Below are 24679 nucleotides of genomic sequence, written 5' to 3' on the forward strand. Positions count from 1 at the left end.
ATTTTAAGAGTCATTTAATATGATCAAGTAGGATCAACTCCAAGGATGCAAAAATGTTTCAATATTTGCAAATCAACTGACATGATCTAACATATCAACAAAACTAAGGATAAAAATCATAGGATCGGGGACATCCAGGGAAGATGCCAAAGTAGTAGCACCCTAGGCTCACCTCCTCCAATGGATGCAACTAGATAACACTTCCATCAGTGTAAATCACCAAGAAAATTACACCAAAATTTGCAGAATAAACTCCACAACTAAATGTAAAGAGGCCACATGGAAGAAGGTGGGAAGGGTAGAGACAGGGCCAGGAACTAAGCAAAACTGTGGAACTGTGCACTGGGAGGAGTGACATCATTGGCAGGGCAAATGGGGAGAAACAGACACCGACACCAGGGAGACCACATGGGGAAGACAATTCCTCATAACATTTGGCTTCTTATATAAGAGGGGCTGACTTTCATGAATTCTTACAACCAGCAGGACTTAAAACATGGAATTCCTAAAAATCAGCAAGCTCAGCTCTGGGGGAGCTGGGAGGTAAGAGGAAACTGAGTCCTTGCCTTAAAGAGACAGCACAACAAACAGTCTCAGAGGTACAGCATCCAAGCAGCCATTTGAAAGGTGCCTACCTAGGTTGCTAGCATACTGCTCCACCTCCCTGTGTGTGCTTCTGCCAATCTACCCCTCTGGACAACTCACCTCAGTCCAGGTGCTACAGGGCAACTCCCACTGAGGACTGGGCCACACAAAGCCTGCTAGCACCAGCACTGTGCCCCATATCTCCCTGCAATGTACTTCCAGGGATCCACCCCTCCAGACAGCCCATCTCAGTCCCAGGGCACAAGGCCCTTCCTGCACAGGACAGGCATGCAAAGCTTGCTAGTTCTGCTGTCCAGCCTCCCAAATGGTGTAGATCCACCCTCTCCCATACTCTTGGCCAGACCCCATCCAGGGCAGTGCTCCTAGCATGGCAGTGTGCAAGCCATGGTGGTACAGTGGCCAGTACCACTACAAAGTGACCATTGCCGCAGAGAGAAGGAAAGATAATCACACATACCAGTCAGACTACAGCCCCAGCAAAGGCTGAAGGAAACTAGGGACACCTGGGTGGCTCAGCAGTTGAGCATCTGCCTTCAGCTCAGAGTGTGATCCTGGAGTCCCAGGATTGAGTCCCACATTGGGCTCCTGCATGGAGCCTGCTTCTCCCTCTGCTTGTGTCTCTGTCTCCCTTTTTCTGTGTGTGTGTGTGTGTGTGTGTGTGTGTGTGTGTTTCATGAATACATAAAATATATTTAAAAAGAAAAGAAAACAAATAGACTACAGGTCCTGGTCCATCAATGAAAGCTTTGTAGGAGATATCACAGGGAAAGTGCCTGACAGTTTCCTGCTCATGCATCTCTTCCAAACACCTGGTCTGATTCAATTCTAGCCTAAAGTGGCCTCTGACTAGTCCAATAACACCACAGGAAGCAAGCACTGCACACGGCAGGAAAAGAGAGGCAACAGATGACTAAAGGAAAAAATGTCCAGCCACAACAGCAGAGCACACAGACGACACATAAGAGACATACCTGAAGAACCAGGTTCTAGTGAACAGGAGAACTACACAGCAGGGAACTGCTGGACCTCTTCTTCATAAGGCCATTACTCTTAAATGCAGGAGACATAGCTATCTTTCTTAACACACAGAAATAGAGAGTTAGGCAAAATGAGGAAACAGAGGAATATGTCCCAAATGAAAGAACAGTACAAAATCACAACAAGAGACCTAAGTAAAATGAAGTAATATGCTTGATAGAAAATTCAAAGTAATGATTAAGATGCTCACTGAATTAAAGAAAAGATTGGAGGATATCAGTGAGACCCATCACAATGAGATTAAAAAGAACCAATCAGAGATGAAGAACACAATAAAACTAAAAACACACTAGATAGAATAAATAGTAGACGAAGCAGAAGAACAAATCCACAACCTGGAGGAAAAAGAAAAAATAATCAATCTGATTAAGTGGGAAGAAAAAAAAAAAGTAAGCAAAATGAGAGTACAATTAGAGACCTCAGTGACACCATCAAACAAAATAATATTAGCATTATAGAGATCCCAGAAGGTAAAGAGAAAGAAAAGGGGGCAGAACATTTATCTGAAGAAATAGCTGAAAACTCCCCTAATCAGGGTAAGAAAATAAAAATCTAAATCCAGGAGGCACAGAGATTGCCAATCAAAATCAACCCAAGGAGGCCCACACCAAGACACATAGTAATTAAGATGACAGAAAGTAGTGGCACAAAATTTTAAAAGCAGCAAGAGAGAAGAAAGCAGTTACATACAAAAGAAACTCCATAAGGCTATCAGCTGATTTTTTTTTTTTTTAGCAGAAACTTTACCATCCAGAAGAAAGTGGCATTATGTATTGACAGTGCTGAAGGGAAAAAGGCTGCAGTCCAGAATACTCTATCCAATGAGGTTATCAATCATAATAGAAAGAGAGATAAAGTTTCTGACAATAAAAGTTAAAGGGCTCTAAACCAGCCGTATAAGAAATGTTAAAGGGGAATCTGAGTAGAAAGGAAAGACCATAAGCAAGAGTACGGAAAGTAGGAAGCACAAAAACAGTAAAAAAAATGTGTGTCTATAAAAATCAGTTAAGGGACTCACAAAATTGAAGGATGTAAAGTAGAACACCATATACTAACTATAGCTAAAATGTGAATGAGGGGAGAGAAGCAAAGAATGGATTCAAACTTAAGCAAACATCAAGTTAATATAAACTCCTATATAAGAAGATGTTACACACACACCAAGTGAAAACCACAAATCAAAACCCAGTGATAGATATGTGGAAAAAAGGAGAGAGAGAAAAAAAGATACAAAGATATCACTGAAGAGAGCAACTATCATGAGAGAAGAAAGCAAGAGAAGGAATGGATAGAAACTACAAAAATCATAAAACAGGTAACAGAATGCAATACATACCCTATCAATAATTACGTTCAAAGTAATTGTTCTAAATGCACCAATCAAAAGACATAGGGTGACAGAAAGGATAAAAAAACAAGAACCATCTATATGCTGCCTATAAGAGACTCAATTCAGAACTAAACACAAGATGCAGATTGAAAGTGAAGGGATAGAGAAGTATTGATCACGTAGATGGATGGGAGGAGAAAGCCAGGGTAAAGACAAAGAAAGAATGATATAATAATTAAGGGGACAATCCAACAAAAAGATATAAGAATTGTAGATATTTATGCACCCAATATGGGAGCATTCAAATACTTAAAGTTAATAACAAATATAAAGGAAGTACTCAATAGTAAAACAATAATAGCAGAGTACTTTAACAACCAACTTACATTGACAGATCATCTGAACAGAAAATCAGTAAGGAAAAATGAATGACATATTGGACCAGATGATTTTAACAGATACATTCAGAATATTCCATTGTAAAACAGCAGAATACAGATTCTTTTTAAGAGCACATGGAATATCCTCTAGAAGATCACATATTAGGCCAGAAAAGAGGTCTCAAGAAATTCAAAAAGATCAAATTCATTCCATGTATTTTTTCTGATCATAACACTATGAAACTAAAAATCAACCATTTAAAAAAAATCTGTAAAGAGGAAAAATACTTGCAAGCTGAATAACATGCTACTAAGCAATGAATGGGTCAACCAAGAAATCAAGGAGGAAATTAAAAAACTATAATACAAACGAGTATGAAAATACAGTGGTCTGAAATCTTTGGGATGCAGCAAAATAGTTCTAAGAGGGAATTTTACGGCAATACAGGCCTACCTCAAGAAGAAAGAAAAATTTCAGAAAAACAACCTAACCTCATAGCTAAAGGAGCTAGAAAAAAAAGAACAAGGCCCCAAATCAATAGAAGAAATAAATATTAGAGTAGAAATAAATGATACTAAAACTAAAAAACAAAAACACATGCGCGTGCACACACACACACACCAACCCCTCAATAGAACAGATCAATGAAACCAGGAGCTGGTTCTTTGAAAAGATCAACAAAATTGATAATAAACTTTAGCCCAGATTCATTTTAAAAAGAGAGAGAGAGAGAGAGAGAGAGATGACTCAAAATCAGATATGAAAGAAACAGATGACACCACAGACATACAAAGGATTATAAAAGAATATTATGAAAAATCATATGCCAACAAATGGGATAAACTAGAAAAATTGATAACTTCCTAGAAATACATAACCTCTGAAAACTGAATCAGGAAGAAACATTAAATTTGAACAGATTGATCATGAGCAATAAAAGTAAAGCAGTAATTTGTTTTAAAAAGTCACAATACACAAAAGTCCAGGATCAGAAAGTTCCACACAGGAATGTCTACCAACCTTTAAAGAAGAGTTAATACTTGTTCTTCTCAAACTCTTCCAAAAAATAAAAGAGGAAGGAAAATTTCCAAATTCATTTGATAAGAAATGCATTACCTGGATACCAAAAACTTACAAAAATCAACTATATAAAAAAAGAGACCTACAGGCCAGTATCTCTGATGAATACAGAATCCTCAGCAAAATATTAGCAAACTAAATGCAACAATATGTTAAAAAAAAATTCACCACAATCAGGTGGAATTAATTACCAGGATGCAAGAGTGGTTCGATATTTACAAATCAATGTGACAGATCACACCAATAAAAGATAACAATATATAATCATTTCAATAGATGCAGAAAATGCACTTGACAAAGTTCAATATCATGACTAAAAAGTCCAATAGCATGATAAAATCCTTCAACAAAGTAGGTTCAGAGAGAACATACCTCTATATAATAAAAGCCATATATGCAAAACACATAGTTAATATTATAATCAAAAGTAAAAATTTAGAGTTTTCCCCCCTAAAGTCAGGAACAACACAAGGATGTCCACTCCCACCACTTTTATCAACCTATTACTGGAAATACTAGTCACAGTAATCACTCAAAAAAAAGAAAAGCCATCAAAATTAGAAAAAAGTAAAACTTTGACTATTTGGAGATGACATAATACTATATACAGAAAATCTTAAAGACCAACAAAAACTACTAGAACTGATAAATGAATTCAGCAAGGTTGCAGGATACAAAAACAAAGTACAGAAATTCATTGCATTTCTATGCACTAATAAGGAAGCAACAGAAAGGGAAATTGAGAAAGCAATCCCATTTGTAATTGCACCAAAAATAGTAAAATACCCAGGATTAAACGTATGGAGGTGAAAGACCTGTACTCTGAAAACTATAAAAACACTCATGAAATAAATTAAAGATGACACAGACAAATAGAAAGATATTCCACATTCACGTTTTGGGAGAAGAAATATTGGTAAAATGTCCATACTACCCAGAGCAATCTATAGATTTAATGCAGCCCCTTTCAAAATACCAACGGTATTTTTCACAGAACTAGAATAAATAATCCTAAAATTTGTATGAAACCACAAAAGAACCCATTACACCAAAGGAATTTTGAAGACGAAAAATAAATCACAATTCTAGATTTAAAGTTATACTACAAAGCTGTAGTAATCAAAATAGTATGGTACTGGCACAAAAAAATAGACAAACAGTTCAATGGAACAGAATACAGAGCCCAGATATAAACCCATGCTTATATGATCAATTAATCTGAGACAAAGGAGGCAAGAATATGCAATGGGGGAAAACGTCTCTTCAAAAGGTGCTGGAAAAACAATAAAACTGGACCACTTTCTTGTACTATACACAAGAATAAGCTCAAAATGGATTAAAGCCCTAATGATGAGACCTGAAACCATAAAAACCCTAGAAGGAAATTTAGTCATTAATTTCTTTGACACTGGCCATAGAAACATTTTTCTAGATATACCTCCTCGGGCAAGAGAAACAAAAGTAAAATCAAACTATTGGGACTATACTAAAATAAAAAACCCTTTCATGAAACCATCAATATAACAAAAAGCAACCTAGTGAATGGGGAAAGATATTTGCAAGTGATATAGCTAATAAAGGGCTAATATCCAAAAACTCAACACACACATACACACATATAAACCCAACAAAACAAATGATCTAATTTTTTAAATGGGCAGACCAGAATAGACATTATCCCTAAGACATAAAGACAGTCAACAGCCACATAAAAAAGATGCTCAACATCATTAATCATCAGGAAAATGCAAATCAAAACCACAATGAGAGACCTCATACTGGTTAAAACGGCTAGTAGCAAAAAGATAAGAAGTGATAAGTGTTTGCAAGGATGTAGGGAAAGGGAACCCTCCTACACTGTTGGTGGGAATGCAAACTGGTACAGCCTCTATGGAAAACTATATGGACATTCCTCAAAAAAGTAAAAAAAGAATCACCATATGATCCAGCAATTCTACTATTTATCCAAAGAATATGAAAACGCTAATTCAAAAAAGATAAATGCACCTCCATGTTTATCGCAGCATTATTTACAATAGCCAAGATATGGAAGCAACATAAATGTCCATCCATAGATAAATGGATAAAGAAGATGTGCTATATATCTATACACACACACAATGGAATATTGCTCGGCCATAAAAAAAAAACAACTATGAGATCTTGCCCTTTGCAACAAGTGTTCAGATCAAAGGGTATTATGCTAAATGAAATAAGTCAAACTGAAAAAGACAAATACTATATGATTTCACTTGTATGTGGAATCTGAAAAAAAAAGAAATGAATAAACAGACCAAGAACTAGTAACAGACCCAGAACTACAGAGAACTTTTGACTGCCAAAGGGCTGGTGAGTGGGCAAGATAGGTGAAGGGGAGTGGAAGATACAGGCTTCCAATTACGGGATGAATAAATTATTCAATTTAGGAAACACAGCCAATAGGTGACCGATGGCAGCTACCTTCATGTTATAAAGATGTATAAACTTGTCAAATTACCATGTTGTGCACCTGAAACTAATGTAATCCTGTGTATCAAATACATATCCATAAAATCCATATATATTAAATATATAAATCAACTACATGTTGCTAGCCACTATGTGTATTTGCTTATACGTGTACGAGATTTTATTAAACAGACGTTTTGATAATTGATCAAGAATCAAAGAGCATCACCACCTCTTTGCAAATGAACATCTACTCGTCCTTCAGCTTACTTATGGAAAGGATCCGGAATACGCTTCGCAATATTTGCTTCTATTCCAACGATCCATTTTAGGTTTTATGTTCATTTTGAACCAATAGGATATGATTTAAATGCTTCAAAGCATGTAGGGAATGTTCAATAATTATGTTTAACATTTGCTTTTCCCCATGTTTTTCATAACTATCATTGAAACCTGAAGAAAATCTTTGTTTTTAAATTCATATATCTTAGTGACCAGACAGCAGTTTTCTGCCTATGGGTCCAGATCAAGCTCTCAGTACTTAAAACTTCTTGTTTTGATATTTGTGAACAAAAATTGTTCCTGATTATTTCCTAGTCTCATGCCACACACTTTCCTTGAATGCGCCTCACCACACCCATAGCGTCAGCAATCTTCCATGCACCATCTCCCAATTGTTTAAATTCTCCAGCACCGCATATCCAACAGAGGTGCTATATCCTTTGAAAACCCTTAATATCTTTTGCTCCCACTTTTGCTCTTTCTCTAACATAAACATATACATATGCATATGCACATACCCCTTCCTTTCCTCTCTTTCCCCAACCACAATCTCGTGCCAGTCTGGTTGCAGGCACGTTATAACCCATCATTTACTTCAAACAACATGTTATGCAAGTGAATTTGTAAAAGTTTTTTCCCCTCAGATCCTAAACAGGTATGAAAAATATCATGCAGACATTAGATATAATTTGATAGTTGGCTTTTTGGCAGCTGGGCGACGGAGATAGGGAGTGATATAAAGGGATATGGAGAGGCAAGGAGGGATATAAGAAAATTCCAGATTTTCAAGTCTTTGTGTGAGTCTATCATACCTGAAGAGAAATAATATACCCTCAAGTTTACCAATAAGACATCATACAAAATCTGTGCTATTTTGAAAGACTATATCATTTCAAATACATATTTTTATCACAAGATTTAGTAACTCAATTTTAAAACATAATTCTCTTAACCTATATTGTTCAAATTTTGAAAGGAAGAAAAGTCTCAAATTACAATGCTGTATTTCTTGATACTTTTCTCAATTTTTCTAGCATGATAGTGATTAATGATCCCTGACTCTAGCTGTCTCTTATCAAGTTCCTTCAGGTCCCGATTTAGAAAGTGAAGCTTAACCTTTCCACTGTTGATCAAGGGTATGGGGAACCTTCTGGATAATGACAGACTACAAATGAGGATTCCTTTAACTGGAAAGATAAGGGCTGAGGAGTCAGATAAAGACTTTTAAAATCACGAAGTTTATGGATAGGTAGGCATGAACTTATTCTCAAAATTTTAGTCTGCTAAAATCAGGGGCACTTCTAGAGAATTAATTAAAAATAACATTAGAACTGTTCAATTGAAAATCATCTATTTATATGGAGCAATAAATAGTAGTTCATGCATGTAAAACTGCATTATTTTAGATAGATTCATAGATGACTAAGCTATATTTGACTATGAAGATAAAATAAGAATGTTTAGACATACAGGTCTAAAGGTAGGGATAAATAAATCAGGAGGATTTGTTCTTTGCCTATATACATAAAACGTCTAACTCTATACAACATTCTGTTGGCACTAAGAAGCATATATTTTATAAAAGACACCTTCGCGAATTTGCATGTCATCCTTGTGCAGAGGCCACGCTAATCTCTGTATCATTCCAATTTTAGCATATGTGCTGCCAAAGTGAGCACTATAAAAGATATCCTCTAGAAAAAAAAAGTTTTCTTTGTGCTCTGGATGTTAGGCATGAGGCTTAGGGGTCTGAATGCTCTCAACTTTCCCTTCTGACATCTGCAGGCTCTGAAAAGATGCCCTTCCCACCCCCGCCAGGAACACTCAGCAAGTGACCAGGAGCACTGGATCTGTGACCATCTTATAAGGCTCTTACCAAAAAATAAACAAGACTCTCAAAAAAAAAAAAAAAAAAAAAGACAAAGCTGTTTTTTACTTATCAGTCAAGTGAACATATACTTGAATAAAGAAATACACTCCATTCACTAAGGGGATAAAATGTACACTTTGAAGTTCTAGAATGGTGGAGAGTCTATGGTAGCTGTGCTTATGTAGGGGTAAAAAGTAGTACTCTGGATGGAAAAGAATGTTCAAGGGTGACACACAGTAGTTTCAGCATTTGTTTTTTTGTTTTGTTTTGTTTTTTTGTTAGTTTAAGCATTTGTTAAGGGTCATGAAAAGTCTTCAATTAGGTCCACTAAGAGCCTGACAAATTTGAAATGACTTTTTGTCTGGTCCTTTAATAATTTTATCGGTAGAATCAATTATGGCAAACATAATATCTCATTTTGATGTCTTCTCAGCAAGGTAACTCTAAGTGAAAAACTTTTATTATACACATTTATTCCTCTTATATTGATCTCCAAATAAATCCTGAACTCTATCACTCTGTATCACGTGGCTTTTAATCTCTTCATTTGTTCTCATTCTCCTCAGAGAATCCTTTGTCACTCCTTATCAAAATTCCCTACTCCTTCAACTTTTTCTTGTTCACCAATTTATAAAATTTTGCTCCCTTTCTTGCCCCAATTAAAACCTGACTCTTCATTGATGATTCTTTATTGCTAAGGTCCCTTAGGAGGTAGCTGGGTTTTGTTTTTGTTTTTGTTTTTTGTTTTTTGTTTTTTTTCATACAACCTCAGACCATGGGGCTTAGGTGGACCATGTGCTCATATAGTCTAAGCTCACTTTCCTTGTCCTGAGTTTCCCCGGTTTTGAATCTCATGTCAACCGGTTATATAGTAGATTGAGTACTCTACCCCCATGGTAGTTCAGAGTTTGCCCAGGTCCTTTGCTTATTCAGTTAGACAACTATAAACATGATATAAGTGGAGACTTAACAGTTTTCTTACACATGGGACTCACTCTGTCTTGCTGTTTATGGAATCCTACACCCAGTAGTATGTGGAGGAGGCCTAAGGAAAGTTTGTTATATATATTTAAAAAATAAGACCCTTGGTCAAGTCATCCTCATTGCCCCTATACCTCCATCCAAATTCTAGACATGCGAGTTTTAGATCATCCCCCACAAGCTGAACCAGCACAGACGAGAAGAATTTCCTGGCTGAACCCACAGAATCGATGAGAAATAATAATTTATTGTCTTAAAACACTAATTGTGGAGTGGTTTGTTACTTGGCAAAATCTAACTGATATAGATTATATCACCCAATCCTAACACTAGACTATAAGCTATTTGTGAGCAGTTGTTTGTTTGCTTCCCCCCGCCCCACTGTTGCCCCAATGTATGGAAAATTTCAGATTTTCAATAACTTCTTTTAGAATACATAAAAATTTTAAAAATGTTTTTAGATAAATATTGCCCTGAATTAAATATGAAGGAACATGTGTTTCCTTAATGGCTCACAGTCCCTAAGATTTTGAATATACATATTGTTTAGACAATCATTTTACTAAACTTACAATAAACTTAATTATTTTTCAAGCCTCTATTCTAAAATTGAGATACTGATATAACAATAAGGATATGGCAATGGTTAATGATAATGACTATAGTATTAGCATAATATTATAATAATTATTATTAATTGAAAAGCCCTCAACTGCTAACATTAAGCCATTTAATATTCAAGGGAAACTTATAAGGTATATAATATTATTTACCTGTATTTCATTAAGGAGAAGACTTGGTGCTTAGTGAAATTAACGACGGATCCAAAGCTTCATAGTTAGTGATAAATTTTACATTCAAATCCAGAACTTTCTTATTCTAGAATATTAGTTACATTTCTTCTCTAATGTGAGTCTTCTTTATATCCCTATTCAAAAAGGAATTTTTGAGATAGAAGGATACTGAGAATATTATTTGATTCAGTTTCTTACTAAGTAAGAAAACAGAGGGCAATAAGGTCAACTAATGTGTCCAAGAGGGCACAGAAAATAATTCTTTCAATAAATGTTCCAATAATTTACAAATTAGAAGCAAACTCACACAAGTAGAAGATAAGATATTTTCATTTATTGAGATTCTAATATAAGTTGGGCACTGCATAGGTACAGTTATACATGTAACCTGGTTTATTCCTCACAGCTAAGTAGTAAGGTAAGTATCATTTCTACTGGTGAGGAATCTTAGGTTCAAATTCACTAGTAGTTAAATGCCCTGCCTGAAACCTAAACTCTCTCCTATCTTAATTCTAATAGCAGGTCTTGTCAGTAAATACTGCAGCAACTTGGGATATTTTCTTACAGTATTTTTAACAGTCTTTTAGGAAGAAAGACTATCTGAGAAAGAATATAGTCTCTATTAGAAAAGAAATCTCCATGTCAGAAAAACTGGGATTCTCTAATATTTTGAGTTAAATTGATAAATAGGAGAAATAATACTGAAGGTAAATGCCAAGTCAGTGCTTGGGGGAAATATATTGTGTTAAAAAATGATTCAAAGACCAAATTTTGTTTTGGAAATAGAAAGCAGTAGACTTAACACAGCTGTTGGATATGTGAATACTGTGATATTTGATTTTTTTTGTTTTTGCAGTCAAAATTACCACAAAATAATAACCTGAAAATAAAATCAAGAGTCTATTTATGCAGTACTAATAAAACGCTTAAGAATGTCTTTTGGCGGGCAGCCTGAGTGGCTCAGGGGTTTAGTGCCACCTTCAGCCCAGGGAATGATCCTAGAGACCCGGGTTCGAGTCCCATGTAGGGCTCCCTACATGGAGCCTGCTTCTCCCTCTGTGTCTCTGCCTCTCTTTCTCTTTCTCTCTGTGTCTCTCATGAATAAATAAATAAAAATCTTAAAAAAAAAAAAAAAAAAGAATGTCTTTTGGGACATTGGGAAGCACTTGTCCTCAGGATTGTACAGTAATGGATAGTTACCAAAACCTGGTTTCAGGGGCCATGCCCACCATTCATACAAGTGGTGGTCAGTTCAGAGAAGAAAGCCATGGGATGGGCAAGTTCTTTGGAACTGGCAGTATTTTATTTGCCCAGCTGTCCACTTCCCAAAACAGACTGTGACTTCTTTAACTGATGGCTATTAATGATTGATGAATGAAATGAATGAAGGAGGTAGGAGATGGAGTAAAGTTACCATGTAGATAGAAAGGTCAGCCCACTGGAAAGTTAAGACATATCTTGGGCAGGGATAGGTCAGGATGATGCATTATAGACGAAATTTATAAAAATACATTAATATGTAACATTAAAACACATACATTACATTCAGTGAATCCTTGCTCCAGGTACTAAAATTGACAAAAAAAAAATCACAAGTTATTTTTAAATTTTTATGTATTAAAATTATTTAAAAGAGTATCAAAGTTCAGAATTTCTCATATTTACATGGATTTAGAGTAGTGAAATGTTAAAATGCATTTTAATATACTGATTAAAACAGCCTCAAACTAGATGAGAGTTACCATTTTACATTAACATAATGTCAACATAATTTTAATTTAAATATATTTCCATATCTTTTGATCAGAATCCTGTTAATATTCAAGTTCATTACTTCTTACTAAAGACTTACTTTATTTAGAGGTCATAGGAATATGTTAGTTGTAAAGTATGCTTACAACAGTTGAAATTTCCTAATTAAAAAATTTAATTGAAATATAAAATGTGCAATGTACCAGTGGGCAAAGCAAAACAGATATAATTCTTTTGTGTATCTTTGGAGACTGTTGTCTCTCTTCCCATTATACTTGAGAACCAGAGAAGATACCTTAATATCCTCTTCAGTTCAATTTCATTTATTTCTATGATTATAAATGATACTCAGAAATGCTATTTTTTTTCTGGGCTCAGTCCTAAAAACCTCTTCTCCACACCCAGGAAGCCTATTTGCCGTGCTTTCTGAGAAACTGTGTTTAACAGAACATTTATCCTTATTCTTGAAAGTGATTTCCTATACAACTTGGATATTTTTGATCAGTATTCATGTTATAAAAATATTTATCAGACTATTTCTGGGGGAAAATATAGCTATAGAAACCTATGGGTTAGATTGCTAATGTATGCCATTAAAGGCATATACCAAGCATTCAGAAGTTTAAGACTTTATCTTTGGGGACATACGGACAGTCAGAAAAGAAATTTTTCATTTAGAATGTGACCACCAAATACTGTCTTATTGAGTGACAGTTCCATTATGAATTTAAGCTCAGGATATAAAAAGAGTCCATTGAACTACACATTCATCACTGCCTACAGTTGTGGATCACAGGAAAATAACTTGTTAACATGGGTAGGTGGAGGTTATAGTTTCTAGGAGCTATCGGTCTAGTTCTGTCTGTAACTAGATTACAATGGAGGTGTGTGGGGGAGAGGAAGATTAGGAAACTGAGGCAAAAACAAAATAGAGATGGTTCTTAAAAATATAGAAGGTTATGGACTAAATAAATGGCATTTGGGAGGCTAGAATTAGTCCAAAGTAGAACTATAAAAACCTGCTTTTGACACTAATAAACATGTAATCAGTAGGAGGCTATTTAAATTTTCCAAGCTTCAATTTCTTCATCTTAAAAAAAAAAAAAAAAGAAAAAGCAGTTTTTCATGATTTCAGTAATGGCATAAATCAACACTCTTGGTGTAAACCTAGGAGTTTTAATATGATACCTCGGTCAGCTTCTGACATAGGCAGCGTTTGCTTCATTGTCCCTGCTTCTGGCAATTAATAACGTAATAGCAGCACCCTCAAATTCCACTAGAAGAGGTACTGGTTTTCAGGAGCACCAGTAGCATTTTCAGAAAGTATGATATCAGAGGCTGCGTGTGTGTGCATGTATGTGTGTACATGCATGTGTGTGTGTGCACGCACACTGGTAGGGAGAAGACATCACTAAAGAGGGGTACAGAAGTAGAAGAAAAGGTGTTGCCATTACCAAGATCATTTCCATTTAATCCACTTATTCCTATTACCTCATCTACTTAGGAGACCCAAACTCCCTAGAATCCTGAGCTTGTGAGGAGAAAACACAAACTTCTGTGGCTCTCAGATTATGAGGAAAATTTACTGGCCTGTATCATAGGAATGACGGTTAAATGTCTTAAATCCAATGCAGAAGGGTAAACTTTGATAACATTTTATGTGGGTGATATATTTCTTTCCATTTGTCCTATGCTTTCAACATTCAACTTGCTCTTTTCAATCTCCACAGCAATCTATGTTTTATAAGTAGTGTATCATTAGAGGCAGAAAAAAATAAGCAGAGTAGTGTAAAAGTTACCTCCAGTGCAGAAATGTTGGTCCCTTATATAGTCTTAGTTGGTAGTCTCATTTTCTCATGGATTTTTACAGTCTCATGACCCAAAACACCCACCCATGGAAAACCCTTTGGTCAAAACAGATGCAAGTGACATCTTAGGGTAAGTACATATTTTAGGAACAACATCAATAAAAGAGAAAAACTCAAAAATTATATAGTTATTTTATAGCAAATAGTAAAATCTCAGTGCTGAAAATAATGGCTAAACATTCAATCAAAAAACCGAATGCAGATAAGAAAATCATTGGGTGAGGATCAGATCCAATGATGTTGGTATCAGATTGATATTAATGATAAAATGCAAAAACGTTTTTAAAAGCTTAAACATTCAGCTCTAAAGATACAAAGAGAAAAGGAATATGTGCTAATAAAAGCTGTTTCTCTTGACCTTCAGGTTAGTGAACATGGTTCAGCACAATTGCATTTGGGTATGCTTCTTAAACCCCAATGGGAAATAAAAATTTTCAAGAGATATTCATTAGAATACATCAGGAGAGGAGAGTGATATCATCAAGATTGCAACAAAGGTCATTCCTGACTTTACTTCCTCTCACAAAGAGAACTAACAACAATTTATGGACAAGACAACACTGAAAGAATCCTACAACATGAAAGAGATGATGAAATACCCCACTGCACCACAGAGACCAATACAGACTGCATTACAAAAGCAGAACAGCTACGTACTCATCGTGTTGCCTCACCTCCAGGCCAGCATAGCATCATACCAAGAAATATCCATAATCTTATGGTTCCTACAGTGGAAAAAGAGCCCAGCATGGATGTCCATCTCCTCCAACATTGTGGGTTGCCTCTTGGGAGCCTCCATTCTTGTCTCACACCACAAGCATGCAGGGGAATCTGCCGAGGTCAACCACTAGGAATCTGAATGTGATGGAGAAGAGGGGTAGAAGTTCAAAATGTCCAGCACTCAGATCCTAGCAGACTGAGTTCCTACCAATAGCACCCATTTAGCAGTCCCAACCAGCACTTTTGCTCATCAGCAGTACCAAGACATTGGTACAGTCTGACCAGGGAACTCAGTAGGGTACAGGTTTGCCTGATGTAGGTCCTCAAATAAAGAGTTTTGCTGGCTCTACAAACTAGTGTTGCCCCCACTCAGACAGGAAAGCTGAGGCATAAACTGCCTCACTGGTGAGTATATCTCGTGGTCTCACCAAAAAAGCTGGTCAGAATGCCCAGTTGCTGTGCATCCCAACACTTTTGAGCAGAGAATATGATAGTTAGAGCTGATTGTTCACAAAGCAAGGCCAGTGGCCCTCTTTAATTAAGAAACTAAGGATGTGGTTGGCTTGAGTCAAGACCACAGACAAAAATTCTTGCTAGTCTCAGAACTGGTTCTTATGATCTGCCTGAGCAAGGAAACTAATTCATAGTCCCACAATTGCCAAAAACAGCCTTCAACCTACCCAACCCATGGAAAATTATTCATCCATAAAAAAATGCAGAACTCCTGCCATTTGTAACAACATAGATGGACTCTGAGAACATTATGCTAAGTGAAATAAATCAGATAAATACTGTATAATATCACCTATATGTGGAATCTTAAAAAAAAATAAATCATAGAAAAAGAGATCAGATTTAGAGTTGCCAGAGGTGGAAAGTTGGAGGAGGAGGAAACGGAAGAAGGTGTTTAAAGGTACAAATTTCCATTTTCAAGATAAAGAAGTACCAGGGATATAATGTACAATATGTTGACTCAATATATATACATGATACTCCATATGATGTACAATATATATATATTGATAAGAGAGCAAATTCTAGGTGTTCTCATCACAAGAAAAAAAACATTTATCTATGAGAAAATGGATGTTAATAAGTTTGTTATTATCATCATTTCACAGTATATGTAGGTCAAATAATTACGCTGTAGGCCTTGAACTTATTTAGTGCTGTATGTCACTATCAAAACTCGGAAAAGAATGATATCATAAAACACATAAAATACCTTAAAGATTTTCCAGAATGCTCTAGAAAAATTTTAATTGAAAATCAGAGTATCATAGTTTTATCATTGTTATTGTTACTTAATATTAAGTATTTTAGGATTATATGGCCTGGAGACCACTGATTACAACTACAAAACATTAAAAAAAAACAATATATACCATCCTTTCTCTTTTCCTGCTTATTAATTAATCACATTATCCTTGAATATAGTTGCTAAGACAAAAATCAGGAAACATGAAAAAAAATCAAGATTAAAGGAAAGGTATAAAATGGGGGGAAAAAACAAAAACCATCTTCACTGAGGCCTAGACAATAAATGATAATAAAATGAAACTCTTGCCAGACGTATCATATGACTGATTTTTTTTTCATCAGAAGAGTCAAGTAATATAACTGTTAGGAGAGGGAAAAAAAAATCACCCTTAGGAATTCACAAAGAGAGGAAAGATACATTTGTACTATACTACCAGACTGATTGGTTTTCAAGGGCTAGCGTTTATGAACTAAAATGAAAACCAATTCTATTCATTCAAAAAAAAATTTGAGATACCATGTACTATAGAAAAGTTAATTGGTGTATTTTAACAGCTTATTAACTCATTTCGTCCCTTAAACAATAACAAAATCATTATGTTTATTAGGATGAGCAACTCTTGAATCACAAAACAATCCCCAAGATATTATCCCAAATTTCTAAAGGATCATTTTTTTTAAGTAGCTCCATACTCAGCATGGAGCCAGACACAGGGGTTAAACCCATAACCATGAGATCAAGACCTAAGTCAAGATCAAGTGTAGGACAATTAAACAACTAAGCCACACAGGCACCTCACAAAGGGACATGTTTTTAATGAATATGTATATACTATGATATACATAGGAGGAGAAGATACAATTCTGTCCCGGGCAAATCTAGAGAAATTAAATTTGGCCAAGGCGTCTGTGGTACAAGTTTCTCTGAACCCCAAAGGCTGTAAACTTCAAGAGAAAATAATAGGTAGTTATGTGGAAATCATGGGCAACCAGCAGTGTGATATCTGTATGTCCCATCTAGGCAGAGTATTCAAAGTTCTTCAGCAACTCGAAAAATTATACCTATATGAAAATTAACATTATTGTCAAAATATTGGTGCTTTGGTCATATGTAATTTGCTTCATGACTACACTTCCAAATCCTAGAAAATTGTGTTATAGGATAGACACCATAACATAACAAAGTGCTTATGAATGCTAGCCCCCAAATTTTGTTGCTTTATGATCCTAAGTAAATCATTTGACCTCTCAGTTGCATTTTAATTATCTGCAAAACCAGGATAATGATAGCACCTCCCTTATGGATTGGCAGAAAGTGATACATGTAAACCCTAACACCCCAAGGCCTTAATACATCACGCACATGCATATTTATGAGCTCACTGAAGATACTGAGTTTCAAAAGTTTCATGGCTTAGGTATCAGATTAATATAAGGAATTCCTAACAACTACAAGTTTTGTTTACTTATTTAAATAAAAGCTAAGCTTGTAGTGTTATAGACGTAATATATTTGTCAGACTTGATAGGTGATATGGGGCCATAAAACAGTGTAGTGTTATGGTTAAGAGCATAGCTGTGTGGTAAGGCTGACCTGAGTTCAAACTAGACTTCATTTCTCTTATCTATGAAATAGAAATAATAATAGTCTCTACTCCATAAAGTTATGAGTATTAAATTAAATGTCCCTGGGATACCTGAGTGGCTCAGAGGTTTAGCACCTACCTTCGGCCCAGGGCGTGATCCTGGAGTCCTGGAATCGAGTCCCACATCGGGCTCCCTGCATGGAGCCTGCTTCTCCCTCTGCCTGTCTCTACTTCTCTCTTTACCTCCCACCCCTCTCTCTCTCTTTCTCTCTGTCTCTCTCATGAATAAATAAAATCTTAAAAAAAAATTTAGATGTCCCTAACAAAATGCCAAACACAGGGAATGGCATATAACAAGGAATTGCATCAAAGCAGTTCCTAACTCTTTGGGTGAACATATGAATCCATCTAAACACAACCTTAAAAAACCCTGAGTGCTGACATTCCCTATTGTTTTTACTATCTAGCCTCCTAATTAATTTTTAATATAGCCTCCTAATCTCTAGTAAAGCTAGCTCACAGCATTTGGTTGATCGCAAACAGTGGTGCTAATAGAAAAAACAACATTCTGAGAATGTTTTTGATTTTGTGAAGTTTTATAAAACTGGTGATCTGCCAACCATAACTACAACATAACTTTATATTTTGTATTTCAGAAATATTTACTTCTCTATACTATGAAGAAACTTCATTTTATATCAAAATTATTAGCCATGGCTGATGCTGCAAAAGCACAAAAGACCTAAATCCATTTTCTGGTTACTTAGAATGTAATTTAAAGTTCTTTGACACATTTTTTGTTGTTTATATCCAAGTTGCTTGTCAGCAACTTGTACAATCATTTTTAAATATTTTAAATTTATGTCAGTGTGGTAGTAAGCAAGATTGTTTTCTTATCACAATGGATTTCTCCCACCTGTGTATGTCTTTTAAAATTACCATTACTTTCTTATCCTTATGTTAATATTTTTCTACATATCTAGCACTTTCCCTTTGGTAGATTTTATGCATCCTTTTCAAGTCATGCTTTAAGTAAAGGTGACCTTTAAAATACATAAGTCTCCATAATAAGAAATGTAATCTTAATAGAGAACAGCTACATGAACTAAGATTTCCTAAGGACATGCAGGTCATTGAACTTCATTTGTGTAGGGCATTTTGAAATACAGGGAAATAGAAACGTGAATTAATTAAATACCATTTCCTATGCTGTGCTCACATAAATAATTAAACTAACCAATACAACTGTTCTCAAACTATATAGTACCTGATTAACTGTCCCCTAACTGTTGCACATCGTTTGCATCATGCTATAAATCTGCATCATACATTATTTATAATTTTCTACTTCACCCTTGTTTAAATGCCAACCATTAAAATGAACAGTGAAAGTTACTGATGAAACACAATGAAAAAACAACTATACATTGTCCTTAAAGGAGCATAGGGGTCTGGATGTTTAATTTGGTGATGTGGAGCTTAATACTTAATGAACTTTTTTTATTATTAACCATTTTATTTTTAGTAAAGGGAAAAATGTGTCAACCACCTTGGCCACAATCACTAAATATGATGGCCTCTATATTAAAGTCAAGTACGAGACCAAGTTTATGTCACTTACAAATCTGTCCATATTACCCTGAAGGCAGTTATTCTAAAATTCTATAAAGTTCATTAATGTATCCCTTTATTTTTTCAAATAACAACTGTGTGAGAAGCTTTGTTTCAAAGATTCTGTGATATGCAGTGAGGCCATGGGAGGAAGAATGGTGAAGAATATAAGGTGGATTTTTGTGATTGATACGTTGATGTGAGACGCAGAGGGTAGAGACTAAGATTACTTCTAGTTTTCTGAATCAAACATCTGTGTGAAAGGAACTTCTAAGCAAATGCTGACAAATTACCATTTCACTCATGAACTCACTTCTTTCTCCCAGAGGAGCTCTCAGAGCTCTGATCTTGTCCACCTTGATTAGGTAATTTCCTCTGCCAAATCCCTCCATGTGTGAGATTTGAGTAGATTGATTTGGTCCATTTTCTTAAACTGTTTACCTCACCTTAACCCCTCTGATATGATTTTATGACCACGGAGCTGGGAAAGGAAAAAAAAAATTAAGAAAGAGGGAGTAGCACTGGAGAAACATTTTTAAGTGAAAATATCCACTGGAGGTAGCAATTCAAAACCTTTGAAGACTTTTTTTTTTTTTTTTTTTTTTTTTTTTTTATTGGTGTTCAATTTACCAACATACAGAATAAAGAAGTTTAGTGAAGCCATTAGGAAATAGAAAATGAGTATGGAAAACCGCTTAAAAGCTGAAGCCCTAGTCCCATAACAGGACATTCAAATAACTCCCCAAAGTCATGATTTCCTTATCTCTTACTAGCCTCTTCTCAACTCTTCATGTAACCAGAAATACTGACCTGCTTATAAATCTCTGCTCTCCACATGCTGTGATATTGCCTTTGTTTTGATTAACACTCTGTCCTTCAACCAGAATATCCTCACCCTTTTCCTTAGCTGGATAATTGCGACTCACTATTTATAACCCAGGTCACTGAGCACTACTGCTAGGAAGTCTTCCTTGATCTCACCAGGCTAAGTGCCCCATGGTGCTCTAATGCATACTGTTCATGTCTCTATATTTCACTTACCACACTGTTTTTTCACTATTTTTTTGTGAAGCCTGCTTTCCTCTATTTTTTCTAGACTATGAGCAGCTTGTGCGATAATTTCACATTCATCTTCATATCCCCAGTACCTAGCTCTGCAACTTGGAATGTTAAATGGATGAAGGAATACACAATGAATGAATGATCCTAGAGTCAGAGAACTAAATATGCTTTTATATGTATATATATAACTAAATATGGTTTTATATATCTATATATTTATAGATATATAAATATAAATATATAAAATATATATTTTATATATATATATAAGGATTTATATATCTTCCCCTCAGTATAATCTGTACCAGTGATAATGGTACCAGTGGTAATCTGTACCATCCTATATATAGGATAGGATATATATCCATCCTATCACTGGTACAGATTATACTGAGGGGAAAATAAGTATTAGAAAGGGTTGGGGGAAGTTGGGAGAAAATGGAGAAGTCACAAAACTGTATTTCTAAGTGGGTTACATGATTAGAGGTACTGGGAAATGAGCCATAAACAAGGAAGTATGGGGAAAGAGTCATGTATTAAAGTCTATAGTGGTGAAGTTTCAATTGATTAGACATTGGTGTGTCGGTGAAAGGTCTGCTGAAATGGAATGGGAGAGATGATCAATGGATCGGAAGTCATCAAAGAACAAGGAATTTACGATGCTGATAACTGCATTCTTCATGATACTGGATTTAGTTAGGCTAATGGCAGGAGCGGGATGAAGAGTGAGAACTCTCACTACTCCTCTATAAACATAGAAGAATTTACAGATATTGAGTTAATTTCTGTGAGAAGTCATATGGATTTGAACTGAAGCAATAAATTTCAGAATTTTCTAGCTACTCAGGCCTTCTAGATTACAGCATTCTTTCTCTTGGCAGCATAAAGGTGTGCAGGTGGCCCCCACACACAAGACTCTCAGATATTGGCTGCTTAATCAGGCAATGTAAATGGCATTTTTATGTCCTCATCACATCTCTTCAGCCCTCCTCTTATCTCCTATGCTCTTTCTCATGTACTCACTACCAGGTCTACTCCCTACTTTCCTGCCTCAAGATTTGCTCCAGATGCATAGACCACCATTTAGCCTATGTACATGTGCTACATAGAATTACAGGGATACTTAGCTTCCACCACCCCAGGGAAGTCCTCGACCAACACAGAACAGAGTTGATGAGTGAACACCACAGCCTCTTCTCCTTCAGTAACAAACTCAGATGCATGACCTGTTTCCACCTGTGTTACACCCTGTGACAGTGAATCTACAGCTTCAGGCTGAGACTGTTTAGTGGAAATTTTCTCTATTCTGTCTAAGGTAACACCTCAAAGATAGAAGAATTTGAGCTGTTGTGTGGTATCTATCTCATCCAAATCCCTGATGTACAGAAATTTAAACTGGATTACAAAGAAACTAAATGATTTATCAAAGATTAGTAGATTTCAGGATCAAGCCAGAGTTCTTTTCATTGAAAGGAACAGAAATGTTTAGAAAAAAAAAATTGTTTTAAAAGCAAAGTCATGAGGGATGCCTGGGTGGCTCCACAGTTGAGCATCTGCCTTTGGCCCAATGTGTAATCCTGGAGTCTCAGTATTGAATCCCACATCTGGCTCCCTGAATAGAGCCTGCTTCTCTCTCTGCCTATGTCTCTGCCTCTGTGTGTCTCTCTAGAATAAATAAATAAAATCTTTAAATAATAATAATAAAATAAAAGCAATGAAATAGATGCATTGAGCAGGCAGTCATTGCCTTTGTAATGGAATGTATCTTGTTAAATACAGGAAATTCTCATCTACCCAAATTTACATTATAAAAAAACACATTTGTTTTGCTAGTTGATCCAATATTGATATCTTCTCTTGCCTTTTCGACAAGAAATTATAATCAAATATATAATTTATAGTTGATTATAAGCACCTGATAGAATAGCTATTATCAAAAAGACTAGGAATAACAAGAGTTGACAAGGATGTAGAAAAAAAAAAGACTTGCACATTGATGGTGAGAATGTAAATTGGTGTGGCCACTGTGAAAAAATTAAAAATAGAACTACTATCTGATTCAGCAATTTCACTTCTGGGTATTTATCGCAAGAAATGAACACTGACTTGAAAACCTATATGCACCCCTATAGTTACTGCACCATTATTTACAATACCCAAGGTCAGGAAACAACGGAGTTTTTCATCGACAGATGAATAAAAAGAAGATCCAGTATAACACAGTGGAATATTATTCACCCATTTAAAGAAATCTTGCCATTTGTGACAGTGTGGAGGGATCTCAAAGGCACTAATGCTAAGTGAAAGAAGTGAGACAGAGGAAGACAAAATACTATCACTTATATGTGGAGTCTAAAAAAATAAATACAAACTCAAAACAATGTGTACAATTTTGGCATATATGTGATTCTGTAGGTACATTTAGTCCTATTAAAATGTGGTGGTTTGTAAAAAATATTTGCAGAGAGCAAAGATTTTGTATAAATCATGCTTGCGCATCAGAGTCGAAAAGAGTACAAAGTGGAGGGAGTAGATTGTCTCAGGGTGGCATCAGTTGAGAGTGGGATGGTGTCATGGAAAATCTGTTAAGATAAACTTGTAGGTCTTATGAAAATTTAAAAGTTTTTTTCTAAACTATACATGAAGACTTTATTAAAAGATAGTATGTTTAGGGATACCTGGTGGCTCGGCGGGAACGTCTGCCTTTGGCTCAGGGCATGATTCCAGGGTCCTGGGATCGAGTCCCACATCGGGCTCCCTGCGTGGAGCCTGCTTCTCCCTCTGCCTGTGTCTCTGCCTCTGTGTGTGTCTCTCATGAATAAATAAATCTTTTTTTTTGTAAAAAAAATACTGCTTATCAATAGTTTAATATCTATTTTTATCAAGTATGCTTAGAATATTTAGATTTGGTAACAGCAAGAAAAAAACATTTCTGAACAATTCAAGGTGGTTTTTGTTTCATTAAAAACTTTTAAAGAGAAATTTCACTGCACTGTGCAAATCTTAGGTGTTCAAGAATTGTTTGTATGAGTAGGGAGCAATATTTATCCTCCAAAGTAGCAAATAAAACAACTGTACATCTATTTATAACTCATATGAAATATACATATTCTTTAATCACCCACTTAAATACTTTAAAATGTCTTTTTTTTGATGCAGATATTTAAAAAGGTGACTTCCAAAAGAAATACAGGAAGTGGACTTTAATGCAATTTTAATGCACCATATGCCTAAAAACAAAATATATACAGTTTTCCACAGGTCAATTAACATTACAAAAATAACAAAAGGATGAATTTTATTATTAAGTCCTACACTAGGGCCAAACTCCATTCTCTCTCTCCAGAAAAATCAGTTTCCAGAAGACCCCTCTGTTCAACTCCCATAATCCTAAAGTTGTACTGCCCTTATTAAAAAAAAAAAAAAAAAAATGGGATCCCTGGGTGGCGCAGCGGTTTAGCACCTGCCTTTGGCCCAGGGCGTGATCCTGGAGACCCGGGATCGAATCCCACGTTGGGCTCCAGGTGCATGGAGCCTGCTTCTCCCTCTGCCTGTGTCTCTGCCTCTCTCTCTCTCTCTCTGTGACTATGACAAATAAATACAAATTAAAAAAAAAAAAAAAGCAAACAACAACAAAAAAAAAACCCTAGCACTGAAGATGTGGTCTTCTTTTTCAAAACAGTGATGGAAATCTCATTTGGGGTGAAAACTCCCTAGCTGCTTACAGATTTTTGCAAAGATAAAAGGTGGAAAGCCACTTTCATAAAACTAAAGTATTTAGGAGAAAGATCTGAGCTTATAGAATAAGCCTCGGGCTTTAAGAAGAAAAGTTCTCAGATGAACAACAACTCCAGCAATGCAATTTCCTGCCCCAAATAATGCAAGACTCTCTCTGGGTGGCACTACCTCTAAAACAGAACAGAATCTTCCATCCCATTACCTGACCTGGCTTAACTCTCGTCATCTTCTGAGAAAAGCCTCTTCTCAGAACATATGTACTCCAAACTCCCT

General features: G+C 35.7%; 1 pseudogene; it reads right to left on the bottom strand.

Moving 5' to 3' along the window:
- Window positions 1-8743: 8743 nt before the first annotated feature.
- LOC144300704 (U6 spliceosomal RNA) lies at window positions 8744-8844 on the bottom strand (annotated as a pseudogene).
- Between the last annotated feature and the right edge of the window lie 15835 nt (window positions 8845-24679).

Source organism: Canis aureus, chromosome 28 (assembly GCF_053574225.1).
Source record: "Canis aureus isolate CA01 chromosome 28, VMU_Caureus_v.1.0, whole genome shotgun sequence".
Classification (NCBI taxonomy): Eukaryota; Metazoa; Chordata; class Mammalia; order Carnivora; family Canidae; genus Canis; species Canis aureus.